This window comes from Triticum dicoccoides, chromosome 2B (assembly GCF_002162155.2).
Source record: "Triticum dicoccoides isolate Atlit2015 ecotype Zavitan chromosome 2B, WEW_v2.0, whole genome shotgun sequence".
Lineage (NCBI taxonomy): Eukaryota > Viridiplantae > Streptophyta > Magnoliopsida > Poales > Poaceae > Triticum > Triticum dicoccoides.
Window position 1 is genome coordinate 496,863,426 of NC_041383.1, and position 17,545 is coordinate 496,880,970.

The window sequence follows — 17,545 nt, forward strand, 5'->3', positions numbered from 1 at the left end:
TATCCCCGCTGCATCCCAGTTATCAGTTTGTACTTGCAGAATTCTCTCGTTTATTGAGCACGTATATTGTTTTTTCAGGTCGAGCAAGTTTCAACTGGGCTATTGTCGGTGTACTAGAGTAGGGGTACCCTAGTATCCCGAACTCGTGCACGGGCAGTTGCAGCACCCCGCGGCAAGGCTTGTCGGGTGACCGCCAAGACCCTCCGTGGGCTCCCTTAAAGACCATTCAAGAGCGAAGTACTCAAACCAAGGCCCCGGCAAGAGGATCTTGCCGGGAAGGCCAACCAAGGCCCCGACAAGAGGAGCTTGCCGGGAAGGCCAACCAAGGCCCCGGCAAGAGGATCTTGCCGGGAAGAGACAAGACCCCGGCAAGAGGAGCTTGCCGGGAAGGCCACTCAAGGCATACCAAGAAAGCTTGCCACGACGCGCCCTGCGTCCCGGCAAGATCCGGCGAGCGACAAGCTTCCGGACGCGACAAGACGACGGCCGCGGCAAGGAGCTTGCCGCGGGAAACCCCCACTTCGTGCCCGCGCTCCAGCACACCTGCTAACGTGTCGCTCTAGGACTCTCCCAAGCACACGTGGCAGGAGGCCGTGCAGCTAGGGGTATGTGGTGGCAAGAGGAGATGAAGAGAAGGCCATCGTGGCAAACGGTGGCGCTCCTAACGGTCACCTTTTGCACTGTTTAGGAGACTCAGACAGGCATTTAATGCCCTTGTCCCCTGCCGTCAGAGTTAGGTAGGGTGCACTGTATCCACAGTAGCGGTAGCTGCACCAACCGCATCCTTTCCATTTTTACCCTTCTAGTCTATGTTGCCACCTGTCGGTGACCCCTTGAGAGTATAAAAGGAGGCCTAGGCGCAACGTAGAGGGGGTTCGGCCGCTTCGGCTCATTCGAAACACCAGAAACACTCCCACGCTCAGTCTGATAGCGTCCATCGCTCCTGAGCAAGGATTCAATACACACAAACAAGCAGCAGTAGGGTTTTACGCATCCGTGCGGCCCGAAGCTGGGTAAAACCGCCCGCGTGTACTGCCTCGATCCGCTCTTTGTTCAACCTCCGCCCTCACCGAATCGAAAGGGGCTCGGTCCGCCGATCCCCATAGGTGTTCGTGGATCAGTTTCCCCGACCTCTTTGGCGCGCCAGGGAAGGGAAGTCGAGATTGTGCGAACCCGATCCGGCGTGCACGCAAGCTAAATCTTCATCGTCTTCATCGACATGCCACCGAAGAAGAAGGATTCGGAGGCAGCTGTTCCGTCTGCGTCGCTTCCACCGCCTCCGGAGCAAACGGGTGGTGGAGCGGACGCCGGCGGAGGAATGGGCGTCGACGAGGGTGCCCACAGCGCTGCCAAGTCCAAGGACAAGGCGGCACAGACCTCGGCGTCCATGCGCGCACCGCGTCCCTCTCAGGAGGCGCGGGACCAGCAGCATCATGGCGTTCGCAGCGCCATACGTCCGCTAGGCCAAGATCAAGCTGGTGGTTCTCGTGACGCTCAAGACCAGCATGCACGCCAGCATGCTGGCCCCAGCGAGGTGCGGTCGCCGGGACGGGACGCTGCTCCTTCTAACTTGGTTAGGAGTCCGAGCACGCCCCTCTCCTCGCACCGTTCACCTTCGCCGCCCACCACCCCAGCAGAAGCCTTGGCGTGGACCCAGCTGCTCCTGGACTATCCTCCGACGGCGGACAAGACCGACGAATGGAGGGCCACTATCCAGAGCCTCATCGGCTTTGCCAACGGAGACACTGCGCGGCAACCAAGCACTTCGCTGCCGCGGCAAGACAGCCGGACGCGAGCCGATGGCAACAAGACCGAGGGAGGTGCGACCTCCATGCACTCTCCACTACGAAGGCCAAAATCGCCGACTCGCCGGGTCCACCCCAACAGCGGCTCCACCGCGTCGTCGGACCCACGAGCTCGTCGCGACCAGCGCCAAGTTCTCCATGAACGACAACAAGAAGACGCTCGAACCCGCATCGAGCGCCGAAGAGAAGCGCGACGTCAATCCGACAAGCGCGCTGGGCCCTCTGTTGACATGCATGCGCCAGGGGAACCAGGCGATCTGCCGTACGCGGTAGGTTGTCCTGCGTTCACCCGTGAGCTGCGGCAAGTCCAGTGGCCCAGCACAAAGAATTTCAAGCCAGACGTGCCGGAGAAGTACGACGGCAAGACGCATCCGTCGGAATTCCTCAGCATCTACACCATTGCGGTGCAGGCTGCCGGGGGGCGAGATGACAAGATCCTTGCCAACTACTTCCCGCTGGTGCTCAAGCCCAATGTCAGATCCTGGCTCATGCACTTGCCGGACAACTCCATATCCTCCTGGGCTGATCTGTGCCATCAGTTTGTCGGCGCCTTTACAGGCGGCCACAAGCCACATGGCCAAGAGAGCGATCTTCATCTGCTCGCCCAGAAGGAAGGAGAGCCACTGCGCAAGTACATTCAGAGATTCAGCCATGTACAGCACAACATCCCAGACGTCCACCCCGCCGGGATCATTAGCGCGTTCCATCAGAACGTGCGAAACCGAAGGATGAGGGAGGAGATGGCGATGTGTAAGATCAGAGACGTCAGCGAGCTTTACGCCCTGGCTGACAAGTGTGCACGCGCTGAAGAGGGGAGGAGGCTCCCCGGAGAGAGTACAGGAGCAGGAGGATCTGACAGTGAGGATGCCGCCCCGGCAAGGAAAGGCCGGCTGCGGAACAACAGAAGGAATAAGGGCAAGGAAGTGCTAGCTGTCGAGCAGACCGGCAACGGAGGTGGCGCCAAGGAAGCTAAGGCTGCTGGCTCCGACAAGGAGGCCCATCCTGTGGCGGCCGCCGACAAGCAGGACAGCTCCGGCAGGCAGTATTGCAAGATTCACCGCACCAAGGGTCACGATCTCCAGAACTGCAAGAAGGTCGAACAGCTTGCTGAGCAGCAGAAAGCTGAATACGAGCGACGCGACAAAGAGAAGGCCCAGGAAGGAACTGGTGGATCCGGCAAGAAACGCCCCGGCCGGGGAGGACGCCGCGGCAAGGCCAAGCAGCGGCAAGGAGACAGACCTCCCCGCGGCCGCGACAAGGATGAAGATGACGACGATGACGAAGACGTGGATGATGATGAGGCCGATGAGCAGGAATTTCAGAAAGCCACAGAGGTCCTGTGCGTTGACGGTGGCGCCTCTCTGCATACTTCGCACCGCCAGCTCAAGCAGTGGATGCGGGAAGTGAATGCAGCGGAGCCATCCATAGAATCATGCAAGCCCCTGAAATGGTCCGGCATGCCTATCATCTTCGACATTGGGGATCACCCTGATCGCGTAACTGCGGTCGGGTGCTTGCCGATGTTGGTTTCACCAACTATCCGCAACCTCAAGGTCACAAAGATGCTAGTTGACGGCGGGGCCGGCCTGAATCTCATCTCCTCCGCGGTCCTTCACAAACTCCAGATCCCTGACAGCGAGCTCGAAGAGACCGGCACATTCCAAGGAATCAACCCGGGAAGGAGCAAGCCGAAAGGGAAGATCACGCTGCCGGTCACATTTGGCAGCGAGCTGAATTTCAGAACTGAGAGGGTCACATTTGACGTTGCCGATTTTCCATTGCCCTACAGATCCTTGGCCGTCCAGCGCTCGCCAAGTTTATGGCAGCCTCTCACTATGCATACAACATGCTCAAAATGCCTGGCCCGATAAGTGTCATCTCTGTCCCCGGCGACAAGAAGAATGCCCTTATCTGCGCCGACAAGATCTACCGGGAAGCAGCAGCCGCAGCTGATCACCACACACTTGCCGCTGAAGCTCCCGGGGGGAAGAAGAAGGCCAAGTCCGGCAAGAGCTCTGATGCCCACTCCGGCAAGCGCACCTCTTCGGAGTGCTGCGCTACCGTCGAGGACGCACCATCGAGCTCCACCGGCAAGTGCAAGAAGACGATGGCAGCTCCACCCGAGACCAAGAAGGTGTCCGCCAAGGAGGACGGCACTGGTGGTACCTTCACCATCAGTGCCACGCTTGACCCCAAATAGGAAAGCGCGCTCATTGCTTTCCTACGGGCGAATGTCGACGTGTTTGCATGGCAACCGTCAGATATCCCCGGGGTTCCCAGGAAAGTAATTGAGCACCACCTTGTCGTCTGTCCTCATGCGCGACCCGTCAAGCAGAGAGTCAGGAAGCAGGCAGTGGAGCGCCAAGAGTTCATTGCAGAAGAGATCAGGAAATTGGAAGCAGCAGGCCTTGTCAGAGGAGTGCTCCATCCCACGTGGTTGGCCAATCCTGTAGTCGTGCGCAAGGCGAACGGGAAATGGAGGCTTTGCATAGACTTCACTGATGTCAATAAAGCTTGTCCCAAAGACCCATTCCCCTTGCTGCGCATTGACCAGATTGTTGACTCCGCAGCTAGATGTGATTTGCTTTCATTTCTTGATGCATATTCAGGATACCATCAGATCTTCATAGCAGAAGAGGGTGAGGAAAAAACCGCATTTATCACCCCTTGCGGCACATACTGTTTTGTACGGATGCCCTTTGGGTTGAAGAATGCTGGTTCAACATTTGCAAGAGTAGTCCATGTCGCTTTTGAGCCACAGATACACAGAAATGTGGAAGCCTACATGGATGATATAGTGGTCAAGAGCAAGGACAAGGCTACCCTGATCCAAGATTTAGAAGAAACTTTTGCAAATCTGCGCAAGATCAACCTCAAGCTCAACCCCGAGAAGTGCGTGTTTGGAGTCCCTTCTGGCAAGCTTCTCGGGTTCTTTGTGTCTCAACGGGGAATTGAAGCCAACCCCGACAAGATCAAGGCCATCGAGCAGATTGAAGCACCGAAGCGCGTCAAGGATGTGCGAAGGCTTGCCAGTTGCGTGGCTGCTCTCAGCAGGTTTATCTCTAAGTCTGCTGAGCGCGCCCTGCCGTTTTTCAAAATATTGAAAAAGGCAGGTCCAATGAAATGGACTCCGGAAGCGGAGGCTGCGCTGCAGGACTTGAAGAGGTACCTGTCCTCCACTCCAATACTTGTCGCACCTAAGCCGCAAGAGAAGTTGATGCTGTACCTAGCGGCAACCAATCAAGTGGTTAGTGCTGCGTTAGTAGCGGAGAGGGAGGTGGACGATGAGCCAGCGACCGCGGCAAGTGAATCCAGCGACAAGAAGGGGGCTTCTCCGACAAGCTCTGGTCCCGACAAAGATAAATCTGCGTAGACGTGCAAGGAGGTGCAGAAGAAGATGGTGCAGCGCCCAGTTTACTTTGTCAGCTCCCTCCTCCAGGGGGCTAGGTCGAGGTACTCTGGTGTGCAAAAATTGCTTTTTGGCCTTCTCATGGCCTCGAGAAAGCTGCGCCATTACTTCCAGGCACACGAGATCACAGTTGTCACTCGCTTTCCACTGAAGAGGATACTGCAGAATCCAGAAGCAACAGGCAGGATTGTCGAGTGGGCATTGGAACTGTCAAGTTTTGGCCTCAAGTTTGAGAGCACTTCAACCATCCAAAGCAGAGCATTGGCAGAGTTCATAGCAGAGTGGACGCCAACCCCAGACGAAGAAATTCCAGAGACAACCATCCCCGTCAAAGAGGCAAGCAAAGAGTGGCTGATGTACTTTGATGGTGCCTTCTCGCTGCAAGGCGCCGGTGCTGGCATGCTGCTTATCGCACCCACCGGAGAGCACCTCAAGTACGTAATCCAGATGCACTTTCCCAAGGAGCAAGCAACGGACAATACCGCAGAGTATGAAGGTTTGCTTGCGGGCCTCAGAATCGCAGCCGACCTTGGGATCAAGAAACTCATTGTAAGGGGTGACTCGCAGCTTGTCGTCTGCCAAGTGAACAAGAACTACCAGAGTCCATTGATGGAAGCTTATGTTGATGAAGTGAGAAAGCTAGAAGCACACTTTGACGGCCTGCAAATGGAACACGTTCCACGAGCTCAGAACGATATTGCTGACGGCCTGTCAAAGTGCGCAGCACTAAAGTTACCTGTGGAACTAGGGATTTTTGTGCTCAAGCTGACTCAACCATCCGTGACACCATCAACTGGACCAAGCAAAAAGAGGAAGTTGGTTTCCAGTGACTATTTTCCGGCAGAGCTCCCCGAAGCCGCCGCCAAGAAAGTCCCCAAGATCAACACCAAGAGTGCTGAGGAGCAGTTTGCTCCGGCAAGCCTTATGGCTTGTTCCGTTGAAGCAGACGCTCCCGACAAGTTTTGCTCCGGCAAGCTTGCCGGGGAATGTCACGCTCCGGCCGAACCGCAGGTTCTTGCCGTAGAAGCGGATGTTCCCACAGCAACAGATATGCCTTTAGTCCTTGTTGTCGAGCCACAAGCTCCAGCATGGGCACAGCAGATTGTCCATTTCCTTCAGACAGGAGAACTTCCCGAAGAGCAAGAAGAAGCGGAAAGAGTAGCCCGGCAGTCAAGTATGTACAAGTTTGTCGACAACACACTGTACAGAATAAGACTCAACGGTGTGAAATTGAAGTGCATTCGCCGGGAAGATGGACAGCAGCTGTTGGCAGAGATACATGGAGGCATATGTGGTCACCACATTGGCGCAAGAGCACTTGCCGGCAAGGCTTTCCGGCAAGGCTTCTTTTGGCCGACAGCCCTCCAGGATGCAACTGCACAAGTAACCAAGTGTGAAGCATGCCAGTTCCATTCCAAACAGATACACCAGCCAGCTCAAGCTCTCCAGACGATCCCTTTATCCTGGCCATTTTCGGTCTGGGGGCTCGACATCCTCGGCCCCTTCCCCCGAGCTGTCGGGGGCTTTGAGTTCTTATACGTCGCAATCGACAAGTTCACAAAGTGGCCGGAAGTGGAACCAGTGAGGAAGGTGACAGCACAGTCAGCAGTCAAGTTCTTCAAGTCGATTGTTTGCCGTTTCGGGATTCCGAACAGGATCATCACCGACAACGGCACGCAATTTACGAGCCGCACCTTCATGCAGTACGTCCAAGACCTTGGCGCCAAGGTCTGCTTCGCTTCTGTTGCTCATCCGAGAAGAAACGGTCAAGCAGAGAGGGCAAATGCTGAAGTGCTGCGAGGCCTCAAGACCAGAACTTTCGACAGGTTGCACAAGTGCGGAAGAAACTGGATCGAGGAGCTGCCGGTGGTTCTTTGGTCGATCAGAACGACGCCAAATCGAGCCACTGGCCAGACACCCTTCGCTCTAGTCTACGGAGCGGAGGCAGTTCTCCCCACGGAACTCGTATACGGGTCACCTCGAGTGCTCGCTTATGATGAGCTCGAGCAAGAGCAGCTGCGACAAGATGACGCGCTGCTCCTTGAGGAAGACCGTCTTCAGGCTGCTGTGCGAGCCGCTCGCTACCAGCAAGCTTTGCGTCGCTACCATAGCCGCAAAGTAAAAACCAGAAGCTTCGAGGAAGGCGACCTTGTTCTTCGGCGCGTTCAGTCCGCCAAGAATTCCAACAAGTTGACGCCGAAGTGGGAAGGCCCTTATCGGGTGAAACGAGTCACTAGGCCCGGCGTTGTCCGCCTTGAGACCGAAGATGGCGTTCCGGTGAGCAACTCCTGGAACATTGAACATCTTCGTAAGTTTTACCCGTAAGGCGCGGTTGCCGGAAGCTTTTCCGGCAACCACCTTTTGTACAAGTCTTGCCGCTGTTGCATGTAATCCTTTGTACAAAGCCAGGCGCAGACCCCGTGCACCAGTAAAGTTCATGTGCTCCGCACATCTTGTCAGCTTTCTTTTATGCTATAATCCTTTTTCGCATATGTTATCTGACACTTTGTGCAGCACCAGACCCCGGTAAGCGATAACGAGCCCAAGGCTCCATATCATTACTTTATTTCTCTGTTTCTTTCTCAAAAGAAGGAAGGTTCCATCGCCCACAAGGTTTACCGGGGGGAAGGAGAAGATAATGGTGTGGACTAGGCCGTTCAAGAAAGTTTCTCCTTGCCGGGAAGCAGACGACAAAAAAGCTAAGTTGCTAAAGCTTGAGCAATCAGTTTTTTAAGTTTTTGAGTTATTTTCCTTGAACGACCGTGCTTTGTATGGAAAACATGTGCGCGGAGGAACCAACTCGTAGCTAGTTGCACCTTTATTTTGTTTCGAGTCCGCTCAACAACTTAAGTGAGCTGCTAGCGCCCTTACTTTGCTTCGAGTCCGCTCAGCAACTTAAGTGAGCTGCTAGCGCCCTTACTTTGTTTCGAGTTTGCTCAACAACTTAAGAGAGCTGCAACTAGTTGCGACAAGGTTGCTTGTCGGTAACGACCCCGCCAGCAGGCTGCTGAAGTTCCGCACTCGGCGCTCGAGGCAAGGGTGCCTGCACCGGCAAGTTTCCCTAGAAAGCGTAGGGCGGAACCATACAAAGCCAAGAGTCGAGTAAAGGAAGTAACACAGCAATTTTTGCCTAAGATAGAGTTATATTACAAAAATAACTTGTCGCGCCTCTAATAAAGTGTTCCCATGACATGGCTGGCAGCGACAAGGAAAGAAGAAAATGGACGGCCTAATCTACGCGGCCGCCGTCAACCCTTTTGACCTCGTTCACCCTGTCCACAATGGGTGCGACGAGGGCCTTAAGTGCGTCAAGATCAGCGTCCGCCGGCAGCTTCTTGAGGATGTTGGTGAGCTTCAGGCCCGGATTGTGGAAGGCCACCTTCACCAGCACCTTCTCCAGAACTCCGACGCAAATCGAGCGTGACTCGTCGGCCAACTGCTTTGGGATCCTTTCCCGGAGTTGCTGGAGCGCCGCCGCCACGCCTTTGAAGAACAGAGTGAGCTTGGCGCTGGGTTGGAGGTTCTCGTCGGAGGAGTACCCGAAGCCTTCCACCCACAAATGCACCAGCTCCTCTTCGATGACTGCAGCAATATTCACGAGGCCCTCCGTCCAGAGCTCCACGGTATCTCTGAGGAGATTCTGGGTTTCGGCGGCCCTCGCCAGCAGCGCATCGTTGGCCTTGATGTCTTTCTTCAAGTCTGCCTCCCGTTTCCTAGCGTTGTCCAACGTCTCCGTCAAGGTGGCCAGCTTCAGCTCCAGATCAGCATTGGAATCCTTGGCGGCACGCAGCTCTTTGCCCTTCTCGGAGAGTTGGCCCTGCAGCTCACCGTGGGCAAGGGCGTCCTTCTCGCGCTCTAGCTTGAGCGTGGCAAGCTCTTCGCCACCAACCTTCAGATCAGCTTCTAGCTGCGCCACCTTTGCCTCCAATTCTTTCTTGGCGGCCTCGGCAGCCGCAGCCGCATCCTTTGCCTCTTGGAGCGTCCCGCCAAGTGCCCGTTCACGCGCGGCAAGCTCCTCCTCGTGGCTGTTGAGGTTCACTTTCCGCTGAGTCAGCTCGCCTTCTCGCGTGTACAGCTTCTCACCGGTGAGCCGCTGCTGCTCCTCAGCTTTGGCCTTCTCAAGGAGGAAGGCCTTCCGCTCCTCAGCAAGCTGCTCCCGCTCCTCCGCCAAGGCCCGGAGAGTTTCTTGGCGAAGACCCCGGAGCTCCTCCGCACGCTTCTCTATGTCCACGCTCGCCCTCGCGACAAGCGCTTCTCGGGACTCCAACTTGACTTGGCGGGCGCGGTAGAGCGCCAGCAGCCTCCGTAGCAGCCGCTCCTCCTCAGGCTCGCCGCTGCTGCTTCCCGGCGCGTCGACGATCAACAACCCGGCGGAGGCAAGCACCTCCCCATCCAGAGCTTCTCCTTCCACCGGCGCCCTGGAGCTCGACGCCCAGGGGAGCTTGATGAAGATGCCCTCGCCAGCCTTCAGATAGGCGTCGGGCTGGGGATCCTCGGAGCCTAGCGCTGCGGCAGCGGCGGAGGGATCAGCGGTCGGTGCAGCGCCTGACGCTCCTGCGGCCTCAGGGCCGTCAGTGCGATCACCAGATCCCCCGCCAGCTTCTTCAGCAGCAGCCTTAGCGGCCTCTTCGCCGGCGGGCGCGTCAGCGCCTGCTCCTTCTTCGATGGCCGCGGCATCATCAGTATTGCCGCGCGCGTCCCCCTCGCCGCCCGCTTCGGTCTCCATCGGATCCGCGGAGGGTGGGTCTGACGACCGGAGAAGAAGGAGAAATCAAACAAGTATTCAGGAAGAAAAATCAGTAGAAGACTACAAGGAAAGTTTCGGGCAAGGAGGACTACCTGTGCTGGCATCTGCTGTCATGACCTCCACCACCGGGGGATCGTTGGCACTGTCCCTTGCCAGAGACTCCCCCCTTGCCGGAGACTCCTCCCTTGCCGGAGATCACTTCCTTGCCGGAGAACTCTCCCTTGCCGGGGAGTCCGCCCTTGGCGGCGTAGTCGAAGCAGACGACGAGTCGGAGGTGACCACCACGCTCTCCTGATGAAGCTGTTCTGCTCCTGCACAAACAAACCAGTGATCGGATGTCAACAAAGGAAAAGAGCAACCACGCGCACCCAGAAGCAGAAAGTAAACCATATGCTCACGCTGGGGGCCGCGCTGCGGGCTGCTCTGCAAAGTGGTGGCCGGATCCGGCAAGGTGGTCTCAGGCGCGCCCCCTGTCGTCGCAGTGGGCTCGTCCTCGATGACCACCACCTGAGCCTTGGCCCTCTTCGCCGCCCTCTGGGCCAGAGTCCTGAAAAGAAGAGCCCAGGGTGGATCAGATCCGATTCAAGACAAGATCAGCAAGTTGAAGGACTACAAGAACAAGCAAGGGAATCTTACTCTTCTTCTTCTTCCTCCTAGTCGGAGCTGAGCGCGGAGAGGTCGAAGTCCGGCCCACCCCCGGCGCGACGAGGTGGAGGAGTGGGATCCCTTGGCCGCTTGGCGGGGGCTGCGGTGCCAGCCCGAGACGACCCCGCTTCAGTTGTCGCTGCAGCAGGAGGCGCTCCCGCGGCAACCGTACTTGCCGCGGTAGAGTGCGTCGCGCGATGCTGCGGCTGTTGGCCCACTTGCCGCCCTGCTACGTCGCCAACCCTGCAGAGTCGCCTTCTTGGCTGCGCTGCGGGCCCTGCTCATGGCAAGCTCCTCGGAGATGGCGGGCCGCTCACACCCTCGGCGGGCTCGTTCGACTCGGCGTCGGGCGCGGCGAGCTCTTCTTCCTCTTCGGGCTGCTCCCGTTCGGCAAGACTCATCGCCAACGCCGCATCCGCTTCCTCCACGGTGAACCTGAATTCACCCACGGCCGCGGCTGCCGCCGCCTCTTCCGCCCTGGTGGCGATGCGGTCCATCTCTTGCTCAGTGATGTCACGGGTGAGGAGTTTCTTCTCGTCAGCATTGACCGCCACCTCCACTAGGTTGTCGAAGAACTGCTGCACAACGTCGCCGGCGGGCTCTTTCCAAGTTGGAACGATCCCGTGTGAGTCACACAACGGCATCATGGCGCAGATGCAGTCGCGCGAGGAGTTGTTACACAGAGGCACGACACCTGCCGGCAACCTGAACCACTCGGGATGCTGCGGGTCGTGCTTGAATATTTCCTTAAGTATCCCGTCCAATTCTATGACAGTGAAATTGAAGTTGAGGCCTGGGCGCAACCTCATGATATCCGCCGGGCCTCCAAATTCCCAGGCAGGTCTCCCCCTCGCCTGCAGAGGGGCGATGCGCCGGCGAAGGAAATCTGCGCCGACAGCTCCTACAGTCAGCCCGGCAAGCCTGAGGCGCAAGATCCGGGTGGTGGCAATCTTCAACTTGTCATCGTCCGCGGACAGAGCACTCCAGTCGTTGCCTCGCACTGCTGGGGCTTGGCGCAGGGCGGTGAACGGCTGCGGGTTCTCCTCTACAACCCAGCACCAGTTTGCTCTCCACTCATCCCACTTGCTGCGGAGCTCCCCCTCCAGATAGGTCTCCTTCTTGCCGGCTCGCGAGATCCAGGCGATCCCCCCGGCAAGGGTTTCCCCTCTCTCGACATGGGGCATGAAGAAATGGCAGAAGAGAGCTACGTTGGGATGGACTCCGACAAAATTTTCGCATAGATGGGCGAAAACTGCCATGGTCAAGACGGCATTGGGGGTAAAATCAAGGAGGTGGAGCCCGTAGGTGTTCATGATATCACAGAAGAAATCAGAGAATGGCGGGCAGAGCCCGCAGCAGAAGAACACGGCAAAGAAAGGGTACCCGCCAACTGGAGCTTCTTGCGAGGTGATGGCGGAGAGTACCTTTGTGCGCGGATGCGCCCGTGTCTCCGTCGACCAGAAGAGATAGTACCACTCCCTCAGATCCTCTGCGGAGAGCTCGGGGAGGAAGGTGGCCCGCTCTTTCCGTAGCGCCTCAAGCCGCTGCGCTTCGGTTGATTTCACAGTTTTCGCGGCCTTCCCCTTTCCGGGCTTCGGAGCCATAACGGAGGCGGTGGGGGAGATCGACGGCGCTGGTGGTGGCGGCAGCGACAGGAGCGGAGCGCTGCTCTCTTTCGACTTTGGAAGCGAAGGAGGGCGGCGGAGGTTTCTGAGATTGCAGCAGCAAATGGCGAAGATAGGGGAAAATACCCCTGTTTCCCCTGCTTGTAAGGAGGAGGGGCGGACGTTGCGCTCCTTCCGAATAAAGAACCACCCACGATCTCCCCCACGACGCCGTGATTGACGCGTGCCGTTGCGGGGGGTGCGGTGGATACGGAGCGAGATTTGGTGTGGACCCAGGCCGCGCGTGCCCGTGCACTGTTTTGGGCCTGGCCCAACAGCGCTCGGCACCGTGTATGGCCCAGGCCCGGGGGCTCCTGTCGGTGTACTAGAGTAGGGGTACCCTAGTATCCCGAACTCGTGCACGGGCAGTTGCAGCACCCCGCGGCAAGGCTTGCCGGGTGACCGCCAAAACCCTCTGTGGGCTCCCTTGAAGACCATTCAAGAGCAAAGTACTCAAACCAAGGCCCCGGCAAGAGGAGCTTGCCGGGAAGGCCAACCAAGGCCCCGGCAAGAGGAGCTTGCCGGGAAGGCCAACCATGGCCCCGGCAAGAGGATCTTGCCGGGAAGAGACAAGACCCCGGCAAGAGGAGCTTGCCGGGAAGGCCACTCAAGGCATACCAAGAAAGCTTGCCACGACGCGCCCTGCGTCCCGGCAAGATCCGGCGAGCGACAAGCTTCCGGACACGACAAGACGACGGCCGCGTCAAGGAGCTTGCCGCGGGAAACCCCCACTTCGTGTCCGCGCTCCAGCACACCTGCTAACGTGTCGCTCTAGGACTCTCCCAAGCACACGTGGCAGGAGGCCGTGCAGCTAGGGGTACATGGTGGCAAGCGGAGATGAAGAGAAGGCCATCGTGGCAAACGGTGGCGCTCCTAACGGTCACCTTTTGTACTGTTTAGGAGACTCAGACAGGCATTTAATGCCCTTGTCCCCTGCCGTCAGAGTTAGGTAGGGTGCACTGTATCCACAGTAGCGGTAGCTGCACCGACCGCATCCTTTCCATTTTTACCCTTCTAGTCTATGTTGCCACCTGTCGGTGACCCCTTGAGAGTATAAAAGGACGCCCAGGCGCAACGTAGAGGGGGTTCGACCGCTTCGGCTCATTCGAAACACCAGAAACACTCCCACGCTCAGTCTGATAGCGTCCATCGCTCCTGAGCAAGGATTCAATACACACAAACAAGCAGCAGTAGGGTTTTACGCATCCGTGCGGCCCGAAGCTGGGTAAAATCGCCCGCGTGTACTGCCTCGATCCGCTCTTTGTTCAACCTCCGCCCTCACCGAATCGAAAGGGGCTCGGTCCGCCGATCCCCATAGGTGTTCGTGGATCAGTTTCCCCGACATCTATAGATAGCCCAGGCTTGGTTTTGTTTTTAACAGGCCTAGCCCATGACGACAACAGGGCACAAAGACCCAGTAGGTATCTACTGGCCTCTGGCCCGCTGGCGTTAGTTATATTTTGTCTTACAACATCCGCAGGCAGTTTTTTTACTGAATCAAACACACAACCCAGTTCTATTTTCCTCTTGAAACGCATGTCCTACATCCGTTTTCTAATCTCTACCTATAGTTTTACTAGTTCATATACATGTATCATTATATTTAAAATACATAAAATTCCCTTTTCATATTACATCCTTATTTTTGTTGTTTTTTCCCTCCCAGCGCTGATTTTTTATCACTGGTTTTCCCTTAAACCAACTCAATTGTCCCACGTCTTATTTGCTTACAAAAACAAAACGATTTTTTGGCAAATCAATAAGTTCTTAAAAATGTTTATCATTTCGGGATTACAACAGTTCGGACTCCACCGAAATATGCAAAATAAGGTTGAACTTTTTGACTGTGGTGCTGGGCAGAAAATGGGCTGTAATAAATTACTTAAGAATTAGCAAATGGGCTGCAAATTATTAAAAAATAGCAAATGGGCTCTATGTTGTCTGCCGCAGATTTGGAGGCTGTCTTGTGGGCCTACTAAGTTCATGTGTACTCAAGGTTTCTCAAAAAAGAAACTTAGTCAACAATCGACTCTACCAGCGTCGGACCGTTAGATGTCAATCTAATGACAATCGTGCCTCTTCAGTCTCTGATCTTCCTGCCCTAGCTGCCCAAACCAGCGCTATCGGAACCGCCTGCTCCCGCCTCCCATGGCCGGTTGTGCTACCGGGCAGGCCTCACGGCCCCATCATACTCGCATCCCTGGCCTGTCTATCCCTCTACTCACCCACACCTCCTGTTATTTTCCGGCGAGGGAAGCCGAACCAGTCAACCCTCGTACTCTCCACCGCGTGGGCAGCCACTGCCGTGTCTTCCCCGGCTCCATGTTGTTCCCTTCATAGGCCTCGCCGTTGTCCACCGCCCTGGTGCTCTCGGCGCGGCGTGGTCAACTTGGTCAAAGAACGACATCCATCGGAAGTGGACTATACATGGAGAGGCTGACAGCTGGGTCCACGGCCGCACACAAGGAAATGCCTCCTTATTACACGCAAAATAATGATTCCTCTACTTGATATCTGGGACCCGCCGGAAGGGCCTTTGTATTTTGCGAAAAAATGTTCCCTCCGCTGATAGGTCGGACCCACCAACTATATCTTCGCACGCAAGGAAGTGCCTTCTTATTGCGCACAAAAAAATGAATACCCCCCTGCCAGCTGGGACCCACCATAGTGGGAGGCTGACTTGTGGGCCTACTAAGTTGACGGGGACGGAGAGCTTTGTCAACTTAGTCAATATATGAACGATTCTAGCTCCAGTGACCGTACGATATCCATCCAACGGCCATAGTGCTTCTTCAACCTCTGGTCTTCTTGCTCCAGCCGCCCAAAGCAGCATCGGTCGTGCCGCATGCTCCTCCCTCCCGTGGTCGGCTGTGCTGCCGCAGAGGCCTCACCGCCCCCATACTACTCCCACCGCTGGCCAGGCCATCCCTCCACTCACCCACACCCCATGTTATTCTGCAGCGACGGCAGCCTCACACCGCAGTCGAACCAGTGAACCCTCGTACTCCTCTCCACGTGGGCATCCACTGCCACGTCTTCCCCGGCTCCGCGTCGTCCCCTTCCTAGGCCTCATTGTCGTCCACCGCCGTGGTGCTCTCGGCGCGGCATGGTCAATGTGGTCAACGACCAACTTCCGTCGGAAGAGTACTGTACGTGGAGAGGCTGACAGCTGGGTCCACGGCAGCCGCAAGGAAGTGCCTCCCTATTACGCTAAAATAATTATTCCTCCACCTGACAGCAGGGACCCACCGGACGGGCCACCGTATTTCACAAAAAAAATCGTGTCCCCCCTGACTGCTGAGACCCACCGGACGGGCCACCGTATTTTGCAAAAAAAATGTTCCCCCCGCTATCAGCTCGGACCCACCGGAAGTGCCTCCTTATTACGCACAAAAAATGAATACTCCCCCTGCTAGTTGGGACCCACCTTGGTGGGAGGCTGACTTGTGGGCCTACTAAGTGGACGGGGATGGAGGGCTTTGTCAACTTAATCAATATGAATGATTCTAGCTCCAGTGACCGTACGATGTCCATCCAACGGCCGTAGTGCTTCTTCAACCTTTGGTCTTCTTGCTCCAGCAGCCCAAAGCAGCGCCGGTCGTGCCGAATGCTCCTGCCTCCCATGGTCGGCTGTGCTGCCGCGGAGGCCTCACCGCCCCCTACTATTCCCACCGTTGGCCAGGCCCTGCGGCGACGGCAGCCTCACACCACAGCCGAACCAGTGAACCCTCGTACTCCTCTCCACGCGGGCTTCCACTGTCGCGTCTTCCCCGGCTCCGTGTCGTCCCCTTCCTAGGCCTCGCCGTCGTCCACCGCCCAGGTGCTCTTGGCGCGGCGTGGTCAACGTGGTCAAGGAACGACTTCCATCAGACGTGGACTGTACGTGGAGAAGCTGACAGCTGGGTCCACGGCCGCAGCAAGGAAGTGCCTCCTTATTACACGGAAAATAATGATTCCTCCACCTGACAGTAGGGACCCATCGGACGGGCCATCGTATTTCGCGAAAAAAATGTTTCCCCCTTGACTGTTGGGACCTACCAGCTACATCTTCACACGCAAGGAAGTGCATCCATATTACAGGCAAAAAAATGATTCACCCCCTAACTGCTGGGACCCACTAGCTACATCTTCGCACGCAAGGAAGTGCGTCCGAGCAAAAAAAACGATTCGCCCCGTGACTGCTGGGACCCACCAGCTACATCTTCGCACGCAAGGAAGTGCCTGACAGTCGGGACCCACCTGGTCGAAGCGTACGTAGCGTTGTCATTCTGGTCGCGAACGTGTACGTACATACTGGTCGATGTAGAGGCGCGCACGTGTCGTAGTAGAGGCGCGCACGTGTCATAGTAGAGGCGCGCATGTAGCATGTACATGTACATACAGCGGCTAGGGTGCAAGAAAGTAAATACAGCCACGTATGTACATACGGGTGGGGTCCCGAACGCCTACTCGCGCATACGTATGGCCAGGGCTCATGTACATGGCTGGGTCGGAACGGAGACACAGCGTCGTCGTCGTGTTCATGGGGAGCTAACCGACTGGGTCAGAATGAAATGCGTTGTCGTGTTCATCGGGAGGGCTTGGACGGAACATGCGATGGAAACAAGGCCTGGCGTACCGCAGAACGGAGGAAACGGCCTTGTGTTCGACCGGCCACATTCGAAACGGGATCCTGTTCATCGGGAGGGGTCTGGCATACCGCAAAATGGAGGAAACGGACTTGTGTTGGACCTCCTATGGTCGAAACGGGGTCCTGTTGATCAGGAGGGGTGCGGCGTACCGCAAAACAGACGAAACGGACTTGTGTTGGAGCGCTACGGTCGTAACGGGGGTCCTGTTCATCGGGAGGGGTGTGGCGTACCGCAAAACGGGACTCCACGGGATACTGTTCATCTCCACCGTCGACCTCCTCCAGCCTCCATGAGGCTACTATTCATCCACCGTTGACCTCCTCCAGCCTCCACCTGCGACTGTTCATCCACGGGCTCCTGTTCATCTAGCCTCCACCGCGCGCTACTCCACCGGCTACTGTTCAACCACCCCTCTCCACGGGCTCCCATTCAACCACCCCACCACGGGCTACTGTTCATCCACCCCTCCACCATCTACTGTTCATCCAGCCCTCCACGGGGTCGTCCTATTCATCCATCCCTCCACGGGGTCGTCCTATTCATCCAGCCCTCCACGGGGTCCTGTTCATCCATCCCCAACCGGCTCGATCAATCGGGGTCATGTTGATCCAGAGGCAACACCACGGGGTCCTGTCCATCCACCC